Below are 10,891 nucleotides of genomic sequence, written 5' to 3'. Positions count from 1 at the left end.
ACTGTATCACTTGTAACAACAGCTCAAAAAGTTGGCATGAAATATACATTGCAAATTAAAGATGGAAGTTCTCAAGATGATATGGCCTCAGTAAGATGATTTTCCTTACACCATTCATCCATAAGATTTATGAATCTTTATTTATGGTCTTTATCCAAAAAAATGATTTCTTCTTTGTGTCCTTTATGTCACAGCTGCAACTATTTGAAAACCTGTTGCCTATCTACAATGAAATTGAACAGAGACTACAAAATGGAGAAATGTTGATTATGGTCTTCAAAAACATAACAAAAAGAAAAGACCTCAAGGAAAAAACATTATGTACAACACATGCCACATTCATCACAAATTTGAATACTGAAATAGAACAAGATCTCAGAAAACTAATTGACAGACAAAACTAGGTACGTACATATACAATAATCTGTTTATTTTTAATTACACAATTACTTATTTTCCATTATACATTTACTCACTAGTTTTCTTTTCTAGCAGGTGCAAGGAACGTTGCTGGTTGCAAATGCATATTCCACACCATTTGAACCTCTGTGTGCACTTTGCAGTTGCCCAATCTCATCAGCTGTAATGATAGAAGACATGTCAACATTTTGCACTAAATGCAAACAAAATACTCTATTTCTCTTTCTGCATTGTATCAACTGCATTATAAGAACTCCTGATAACAACACATTATGATGTTGCCTTAGAAAAAAACTAGTTTTAAAGAAGTTGTTTCCAACATTAGCCCAAATGTCTTACCAAGAATATTTGCAGAAATAAATAAATAAAATAATTATATACTGCACAATATCCAAGTTCAAGGTATCTTCACTCTAAATGGCGACAATGATATTTTAGATACCGACCATAGCAACAAGCAAAATAAAATTTCAACTAGCAAGTTTGTCTTGTCTCCCTAGGTAACAACTTCATTCTTTTACGTTCAGTCTTTAGTCATATAACAAAATTCTTCAATTTTTTATTTATACAAGCATAATAAGCATTTTGTATTATATCTCTCATTGCAGGGTTGGCCATTGTTCAAAAAGAAGACTCTGTGATATCACAGAACTTAAGATCCCAATGTTGAAAGGAAAATGAACATGATAGTGAAAAATTTCAACTTTTTTTGTTCCAAATTTGATAAAGCAATAGAAATGCTTTTACTCATACTATGTCAATAAAAAATATTTACTTTTTTTTACATTGATATTACTACAACAACATTTATAACTTCTTCAGTATATATATGTTTTGAAAAATTCTAGTTTCAATTTGGTGTCTATAAATAATAGTTATCTGCATTTTCATGTTTTCTGTTATGTTCTGTAAACTAAAAAAAAACATGCTTCCTATACTCTTATTTTGATTTTTAATGCTACTATTGAGCTACAGCCTACTACTTCCACACTTCAAGTCCTTGCTCTGTTTCATTTATTTCCACAAATGCTTGTTATATTTTTCATGCATTTTGTTAGATCATCTTACTTTATGCTTTTGGAGTAGCTTGGTGCACTCTCACTAGCTTGGTGCACTCTCACAAGCTATTGTTGCTGATATGAATTCGTATGTGTATTTGCATTGTTTCTTTGATTCTTAACTATTTATGTGCTGGCTATTTATTTACACAAAACCATCGAATTATTTTCTTTCATTCTTTGTTCAAGGTATCATATCATATTCTTGAAACAAGATGATGTTCTTATGTGAATTTGAATGGATAAATCCAAACATTTCAGAAGTTGACCAAGTGTTAACCATGGGGTTTTGTGATAGAAATTCTAAATAGTCTAATGGATATTTTCATCCATGTAGATTTTGAAATTATTGAGGCATGAAGTCTCCCATGAGTTGGAGCACAGCTGGCTTGAAGAGAGGAAGGTTGGCGGGTGATTGTGGCCAACCTCTTAGTTACCCAAATCTATCAGCTCAATGCTTTAAGATTTCACACATTGAGAATGAAAGATTGAGTGGTAACAAGACCAATGTGCTAGCTTACAACCTCCAAGATGCAATTCAAAGAGTAAGGATTGCACAAAACCACCAATTTAGTTTTCTTCAATTACCTAAAATCTGGCATGGCAATGCTTCGTAAAGGTTGATTATTCAATGGTTGCGGCTTTTATTTTTACTAGAGAAGAAGCAATCACATCATATAAGTAATAAATATTTACCAACCTTTTGCGACTTCCACATTTAACGATGCCTTTGAAGTTAGCTTCATTGACTTTAAATGCAAACTTTGAAGAAATTATTTATAAATCATCCCCACATACAACAATGCAAACTAGGCATTGTTTTGTCCAGAGTCCAAAATCAATAAGAAATAGAATCATAGCCAATGTCAATTGCAAAGCTTTTATGTTAGTGATAATTTGAGATTTCCTTATGAGTAGATATGCTTATTTATATTCCCATTCTGTCCTTTTGTTTGCTTCTTTGGTCCTTATGAGTAGATCTGTTGATTTATGTTCCCATTGTTCTCTTGTTTGCTTCTTTGGTACTTATGAACTGGACTTAATTAAGAGCTAATTTTAAATTTTTTTATTAACATGATTATTTTATTCTTTGGTACTTACGAATTGAACTTAATTAAGAGCTCATTTTAAATTTTTTATTAACATGATTATTTTATTCTGGTTATTTTGATCATGTCTCAATTATTTCTACCTGCTTTCTTAACCATTCATCACTATCCAAAAAACATCTGCTTTCCAATGGAGAGCAACAAGAAACAAAGATGATACTCTAGAAAAAAAAAATATTAAACTGCAGATTTGGAAGGTTCAGTCTATATTGTACTCTCACAAAAGATGCATGACTATTTTTTATTTTTGTTAGATCACACGATTCCATTTGAAAGACCATGAATGCAAGGATGCATTGAACTAACACATGCAAATCAACGTTTGGTTAGATGATAGGTCACAACGTTATGATAGAAATGTAATTTTTAAATTCTAATTTAAGAATATCAGGAAAGTGGAAGTGTTATAAGAAGAGATCCTCAACTTATGCCAACAAATCTTGTTGTACTTGACTACAAGCTGGTCCTTATGAGATTATCATGAGTTTCTCTTTTCTTACATCCAATATTGAAAGATATGCAATGATGATATATTTAAAGATGCAACAACAAATAAGAGAACCCGAGCAATTGTCACTTCAGCTTTAGTATTTGAAACCTCTCTAGAGTTTAACCAGATGTAATAGGAAATATTTCTAGGGAGGAAAATAGTAGCGCCTGACAATGGTTCATTCTCCTTTCAACCCACTTGAAAATAAATTGCCTCTTTCACCATCTCCAAGTTCTTCTACAACTACAAATAGCCCTAGTTATGTTTCCAACTGTGGCTCTGGCCCACCCTTCTTTGTTGGGCGAAGACCTATCACCAACATGGGAAAATCAAATCACTCAATGAATTCGGGTGGAAAGATTAGACAGAAGGTGGGGGGGTTGGGTGCTCTTTTAAAGGGGCTCAGAATATAGACATATATAGCTCATCAATAACTAGTTTGCAAAAGTTGGATTTGCAGGTTAACACAACAGCTACATGACATGGAATCTTATTATGTGACATTCATTTCAACAACTTGCTTACATGAGGTGTGCAAAACTTCTCATTCCCATCCTATGAATTTAGGCATAGATAGTTATTCCCTGGAAAAGGGCCTCTGGGCACGAAACTAAAAGCCACTAGCATGTGGTTGAAGAAACCTAATATCAACAAATCTTAATAGTTTCTTCAACAACAGATTTTAAATTTCCAAGTTTAGCTTTGTACCAAACCTATTAATATTGCTATGTAGTCAGTCATTAAGTGGAACTATATTTATTTCTTGAAGTTATCCATTCTCGAGAAGAAACAACTACCCCCTTTCAATATTTCTATGTGGTTTGTTAAAAGCTGGTTATTGTATGGTAATCCATTCATTCATTCAATTTTGTTGAATTCAAGGCATATAGTTTAGCATAATGCATTTTCAAATTTTGTGAGCTATGGTGCTCTTGGGAAAATTTCATTCTTTTGTGGAGATCGGTTTTGGAAGAAGTACATTTGGTTGTAATATTAAGTAGGAAATTTCCCAAATATACCATGTAGATAGAAGTTACTTATTATGCTATCAGAATAGGATATATTGTATAGGAGGGCCAAGATTCAACGTCTAATTTTGGATCAAACATTAGACATAGACATATCCTAAGAGTTGTGTATAAGCTCGTATTGGTTGTTGAAAATAGCAACAAGAAATGATAAAAATAGCATTGCTATAAATAGCATTTCAGGATATACTCCAACTCAGTTGGAAATAGCGAAAAATAGAAATGATAAAAATAGCATTGTTATAAATAGAATTTTAGGATAGATTCCAATTTTAATTAGTCCCTAAATTAAAATTGAGAATTAAAATTCGAATTTGATCTCTGTAGTTGTTTGAAAAATAATTAATTAATCCATCTTGAGTTATTTAGTTGGAGAAAATCAAACATGAAGTCTATGTGAAGACATGCAACAGTTATCCCTTTGATTGAGGAAGTTATCCCTTAATTAAGGAGATAAGGTTTAAGGTTGAGTTGTATTTGAGTTGTTATTAGTTAGCTCAGTTAACTAAGTTAAGTATAGTTATATTAGTTCCAACAGTTTGTGGAATTGATTGTGATTTCAGTTAGTTAATGAATGCATGCATGCAACTAGTGTTCTCGAGATAACTGAATATTCTCTCATAAATAACTCATGCATGTCAGTTCAGACAGAGACCCAGTTGAGATTATAGGAAGGGACAATGCACTATTAGCTGGAGGAATTTTCCTATATAGGAAACTCATCCATGCAGAAGGAATTATCTCCTTCAGGATTGCACAGTTATTTCAGAGGTTAGTGTTGTGTGTGAGGAGAGAATCACACAGGTTGCAACTGGAGGATCCATGAGAAACTGCGCAAGGAAATAGGAGGTTTGGAGGACTGAAGGAAGGAAAATGTGTTGTCTATTTAGTCTATGAGTAGAAGTGAGGGATTGTACTGAGAGTTGGATAGCTTGTGAGCTAAAGCTTTGTGTAATCCTGAGATATTTCCACTTGTATGATAATACAGATAGTAGGGTTTTTAGCTCAGGTTTTCCCCAAATTATTCTTCTGTGTTTCATGTGTGATTGAATCTTCTTCTCTATTATATGTGTTCTGTTTGATCTTGCTCAAAATCAATTAAGCTTCCGCAAGTTTGATTGTAGAAGTAGATTAAGTATTTTGCTTTAATACATTGCATAATCAGTTTAATCTATAGTGAGAATTTCTACATGGTATAAGAGCTAGCTAATCTATAGAGAAATTTCTACATGGTATCAGAGCAAAGGTGATCAAAGCAAAGAATAGTATACTATGAAGGGTGAAGCTCGAAGTTTGAAGTTCTTGATTGTAGAAATCGAATTCTTATCACATCTCAAAGTTCACCAATGGCGTTCAATGGTTTGAGACTCGAGTATGCCCTGGATGGCAACTCGAATTATATAGCCTAGAAGGATCACATGGAAGCGGTAATGGAGGACAATGGTTTGAAGGACTTCATTGATCAAGAAGTCCTCAAGCCTACAGTAGCTAATGCCCAAGAATTCGCGAAATGGAAGAAATGTGTGGCTAGAGAGAGGAGGATTCTTTTGGAGGGAGTTTGAGACCATATTGCCTCGAGTCTCCATGGGAAGGAGACACCATTTTTAATGTGGAAAACATTGAAGGATCTATATCAGAATAGTAGCGACCAAAAGAAGTTGGCACTGAAGGAAAAGCTTCAGAAAATCAAGTGTGAAAAGGGTGACACGATATCTACATTTCTGAACAAGCTCACCACCTGCAGAGATGAGCTTGGAAGTGTAGGAATCATAGTAGCTGATGATGATATGGTGAGTCTTGCTCTTCTTGGTCTTCCTAAGAGCTGGAATAGCTACCAGGACTCAGTCAATGGAAGAGAGAAACTGCCAGATTGGGAATGACTATGGTTGGATCTGATGTAGGAGGAGATCAAGATGAGCACTAGAGATGGTTCTTCTCCAAGGAGGATGAAGAAAATTTTTCTTTAGCAAGGCAAGGAAAGGGAAGGAGAAGAATTCTCATCCCAAATCGAGTTCTTCTCGTGGAGGGAAGAAGATTGACAAATGTAAAGTACGATGCTTTAATTGTCATGAGGTGGGCCATTATGCAACAAATTGTCCATTGAAGGAATCAAAGAAGGGATCCTAGGAAGGATCTGAAGGTGAGGCATTGGCCTCTCAGTTCGAATTCGATTTTACCCTCATCGCATGCGTGGTTTCATCGATGATGGGTTGTGGTTGTTTTCTTGACAGTGGAGCCTCATTCCACATGACCGGCGATAAGAATTTATTTAGTAACTTGGAGGAGAAGGACCTCCAGATGCGCATCGAGATGGGAAATGATGGAAAGTACCGTGTTGCAGGTGAAGGTACGGTTGCTTTTCAGAGGGAGCATGGAGCTTCCATCACCTTGACTGATGTGAAGTATGTGCCTGGACTGAAGAAAATCTTGGTATCGATTGCAATGGTGGAGGACAAATGCTACGATGTTGTCTTCAATAAGGGAAATTTTTTCCTTAGACACATCACCATGGGTCAGGTGAAACAGATCAGTTCACGAATACAGAACATGTATGCTATTGAGGTTCAAGATGCATGCAAGGCCTTGAGGAACAAGGCAGCTGTTAGAGACTTGGTCATTGAGAGGGAGAGTAAATTACCTCCCAACATGCAGCCTCAAAAGAAGTCTCAGACAATTGTGTAGGAGCCACAATTGGTGAAGCAGCTTTAGGAGGTTGTGGAGTAGCCACAACTAGAGAAGCCAAGAGGAGACTGAGTGGAGGCATCCACTCATGCAGAGACCTCCACTAGGGGGAAATTTCAAGCCAAGTGGGCAGGGGGATCACATACAGTCATACCTCCAGGCGTGAGGTGGGGCGATGTGAAGTGATAGTCCCAAGAAGGCTGAAATAGGGGCAAGATCCTTGAGGTACCCAACCTCTTTGATTAGACCTTGCTACGGGAGCCCTGATAATGAGAAGTGGGACTGGCTGAGTGGGTAGAGACAGATGTGGATGGAGCGGTAGAGGGAGCTTCAACATCAGAGGGTGTTTCTATCCCAACAGGGAGGTCAATTAGGAGATCAATTACTTACTTCTCAGTAACTAAGTTTCCGTGCAACAGTGGACATCACGATGCAACATGATGAGAGGAGGTGCAATGCAGATGCAGTGATGGGAGATAGGACCAGTAGCAGCACAGATGAAACAGGAGGAATCAGTTTGATTGATGCACTCAGAGGTCAAGGTGACAGAGGTTAGAGCAGTCAGATACTGAAGGGCACAAAGGTGCAGAGTTTTCAGTCGACAAAGGCATTAGAAGTCAAAGACTTTGATGAAAGAGGCATCATTCTGATTCAGGTTGGATATTTTTTGTGTTCCTAGAGTTGTTGGAGCAACAACACTTTAAAGAAGTGTTGCATGCAGAACATTCCAAAGGTTTAGGATCGAGTCCGAGTTGAATGCCTTCCTTGTTGAGAGGGAGTGTTGAAAATAGCAACAACAAATGCTAAAAATAGAAATTATAAAAATAGCATTGCTATAAATAGAATTTCAGGATATACTCCAACTCAGTTGGAAATACCAAAAAAAAGAAATGCTAAAAATAGCATTGCTATAAATGGAATTTCAGGATAGATTCCAATTTTAATTAGTCCCTAAATTAAAATTGAGAATTCAAATTCAAATTTCATCTCAGCATCTATTTGAAAAATAATTAATTAATCCATCTTGAGTTAATTAGTTGGAGAAAATCAAACATGAAGTCTATGTGAAGACATGCAACATTTATCCCTATGATTTAGGAGGTTATCCCTTAATTAAGGAGATAAGGTTGAGTTGTAATTAGTTAGCTCAGTTAACTAAGTTAAGTCCAGTTATATTAGTTCCAACAGTTTGTGGAACTGATTGTGAGTTCAGTTAGTTAATGCATGCATGCATGCAACTAGTGTTCTCCAGATAACTGAATATTCTCTCATAAATAACTCATGCATGTCAGTTCAGACAGAGACCCAGTTGAGATTAAAGGAAGGGATAGTGTGCTATTAGTTGGAGGAATTTTCCTATATAGGAAACTCACCCATCCAAAAGGAATTATCTCCTTCTGGATTGCGCAGTTATTTCAGAGGTCAGTGTTGTGTGTGAGGAGAGAATCACACAGGTTGTAGCTGGAAGACCCAGGAGAAACTGCGCAAGGAAATAGGAGGCATGGAGGACTGAAGCAAGGCATATGTGTTGTCTATTTTGTCTATGAGCAGCAGTGAAGGATTGTACTGAGAGATGGATAGCTTGTGAGCTAAAGCTTTGTGTAATCCTGAGATATTTCCACTTGTATGATAATACAGATAGTGGGGTTTTTAGCTAAGGCTTTCCCTAGAGTATTCCTCTATGTTTCATGTGTGATTGAATCTTCTTCTCTGTTATATGTGTTCTATTTGATCTTGCCCAAAATTGATTAAGCTTCCGCAAGTTTGATTGTAGAAGTAGATTAAGTATTTTGCTTTAGTACATTGCATAATCAGTTTAATCTATAGTGATAATTTCTACATGGTATCAGAGCTAGCTGATCTATAGAGAAATTTCTACATGTTATCAAAGCAAAGGTGATCAAAGCAGAGAATAGTATACTGTGAAGGGAGAAGTTCAAAGTTTGAAGTTCTTGACTGTAGAAATCGAATTATTATCACATCTCAAAGTTCACCAATGGCATTCAATGGTTTGAGACTCGAGTATGCTTGGATGGCAGCTCAAATTATATAGCCTAGAAGGATCGCATGGAAGCGGTATTAGAGGACAATGGTTTGAAGGACTTCATTGATCAAAAAGTCCCCAAGCCTGCAGTAGCTAATGCCCAAGAATGGGCAGAATGGAGGAAATGTGTGGCTAGAGCGAGGAGTATTCTTCTGGAGGGAGTTTGAGACCATATTGTCTTGAGTCTCCATGGGAAGGAGACATCATTTTCAATGTGGAAAATATCGAAGGATCTATATGAGAACAACAGTGCCAAAGGAAGTTGGCGTTGAAGGACAAGCTTAGGAAAATCAAGTGTGAAAAGGGCGACATGATCTCTACATTTCTAAACAATCTCACCACCTATAGAGATAAGCTTGGAAGTGTAGGAATCACGGTAGTTGATGATGATATGGTGAGTCTTGCTCTCCTCGGTCTTCCTAAGAGCTGAAATAGCTACGAGGACTCAGTGAATGGAAGAGAGAAACTACCATATTGGGAACAGCTATGGTCGGATCTAATGCAGGAGGAGATCAGGAGGAGCACTAGAGATGGTTCTTCATCCAAGGAGGATGAAGAAAATTTTTCCTTAGTGAGTAAGGAAAGGAAAGGGAAGGAGAAGGATTATCATCCCAAATTGAGTTCTTCTCATGGAGGGAAGAAGATTGACAAATCTAAAGTGCGATGCTTTAATTGTCATGAGGTGTGCCATTATGCAACAAATTTTCCATTGAAAAAGTCCAAGAAGGGATCCTCAGAAGGATCTGAAGGTGAGGTATTGGCCTCTCAGTTTGAATTAGATTTTACCCTCATCGCATGCATGGTTTCATCGATGATGGGTTGTGGTTGGTTTCTTGACAGTGGAGCCTCATTCCACATGACCAACGATAAGAATTTATTTAGTACCTTGGAGGAGAAGGACCTTCAGATGCGCATCTAGATGGGCGATGATGGAAAGTATCGTGTTTTAGGTGAAGGTACAATTTCTTTTGAAAGGGAGCATGGATCTTCCATCACCTTGACTGACGTGAAGTATGTGCCTGGATTGAAAAAAAAAACTTGGTATCGATCAAAATGGTGGAGGACAAAGGCTACGATGATATCTTCAGTAAGGGAAAGGTTTTCCTTAGACACATCACCACACGTCAGGTGAAACGGATCAGTTCACGAATACAGAACCTATATGCTCTTGAGGTTCAAAATGTATGCAAGGCCCTGAGGAGCGAGGAAACTGTTAGAGACTTGGTGGTTGAGAGGGAGAGTAAATTACCTCCCAACATGCAGCCTCAGAAGAAGTCTCAGACAATTGTGGAGGAGCCACAATTGGTGAAGCAGCTTTAGCAGGTTGTGGAGCAACCACAACTAGAGAAGCTAAGAGGAGACTGAGTGGAGGCATCCACTCATGCAGAGGCCTCCAATAGGGGGGAATTTCGAGCCAAGTGGGCAAAGGGATCACATACAGCCATACCTCTAGGTGTGAGGCTTGGAGCAACAACACTTGAGAGAAGTGTTGCATGTAGAACATTCCAAAGGTTCAGGATCGAGTTAGAGTTGAATGCCTTTTTTGTTGAGAGGGAGTGTTCAAAATAGCAACAAGAAATGCTAAAACTAGCATTGCTATAAATAGCATTTCAGGATATACTCCAATTCAGTTGGAAATAGCAAAAAATAGAAATGTAAAAAATACCATCGCTATAAATAGTATTTTGGGATAGATTCCAATTTTAATTAGTCCCTAAATTAAATTTAGAATTAAAATTCGAATTTGATCTCAGCAGCTGTTTGAAAAATAATTAATTAATCCATCTTGAGTTAATTAGTTGGAGAAAATCAAACATGAAGTCTATGTGAAGACATGCAACAATTATCCCTTTGATTGAGGAAGTTATCCCTTAATTAAGGATATAAGGTTGAGTTGTATTTGAGTTGTAATTAGTTAGCTCAGTTAACTAAGTTAAGTCCAATTAGATTAGTTCCAACAATTTGTGCAACTAATTGTGAGTTCAGTTATTTAATGCATGCACGCAATTAGTGTTCTCCAGATAACTAAATATTCTCTCATAAATAACTCATGCATGTCA

This window comes from Pinus tabuliformis, chromosome 7, assembly GCF_031772625.1.
Source record: "Pinus tabuliformis cultivar Carrire ecotype Pingquan chromosome 7, CPIR1, whole genome shotgun sequence".
NCBI classification, from domain to species: Eukaryota; Viridiplantae; Streptophyta; class Pinopsida; order Pinales; family Pinaceae; genus Pinus; species Pinus tabuliformis.
Note: the sequence above shows the minus strand (reverse complement) of the source record.